This window comes from Etheostoma spectabile, chromosome 20 (genome assembly GCF_008692095.1).
Source record: "Etheostoma spectabile isolate EspeVRDwgs_2016 chromosome 20, UIUC_Espe_1.0, whole genome shotgun sequence".
Classification (NCBI taxonomy): Eukaryota; Metazoa; Chordata; class Actinopteri; order Perciformes; family Percidae; genus Etheostoma; species Etheostoma spectabile.
The window spans coordinates 9,729,649-9,730,192 of NC_045752.1; the positions used below are offsets into that span (position 1 = coordinate 9,729,649).

At 42.3% G+C, this 544-nt stretch overlaps 1 protein-coding gene across 2 annotated transcripts in view; it reads right to left on the reverse strand.

The window, feature by feature from the left end:
• Positions 1 to 544, reverse strand: part of tdrd9 (tudor domain containing 9) — a 30,618-nt gene that overhangs the window by 13,114 nt on the left and 16,960 nt on the right. The gene's annotated exons all lie outside the window — the stretch shown is intronic.

Below are 544 nucleotides of genomic sequence, written 5' to 3' on the forward strand. Positions count from 1 at the left end.
CGCTTGTATGGTTCAAAAGTTATTAAACTATAAATCAGCGGTACTTTTTTACTCGTGGGCGAGTGTCTCGGGCTCAGAGGGTTAATATGGCAAAGGTGCCTAAACGACTGGTATCTACCGGACCGAATAGCAAAGTAGATTTTGATGCCTCATGTCAGTGCCATTAAAATACTTGCGCTGCGCTATTATGCTCCAAAACGGACGTTACATGCAACAGAACCATCGCTGCATGTGGTGCTTTATAACACTACACTTGGCAGGAGGTAACATTAGACTACTGTTAGCTAGTAGCTGGATTAAAAAAAGGTTAAAATGCTGACAGCTAAATGGTGTAAAGTGTGACTGTATTTCACTGTAGAGCAGACCTGGGCATTGTCCTTTGGGCGGCCCTAACCGGCCCGTGTGAGGTCAATGGGAAGCAAGCAATCAAATGTAAATAAGTGTACATCATGCATGGAATATAACTGCATTCCTTTTATTTTGAAGGCAACTGTTTTTTGTTGTTGCTTTTTTTGTGCAAACGTATGCAGCTTCTTCTTCTCTG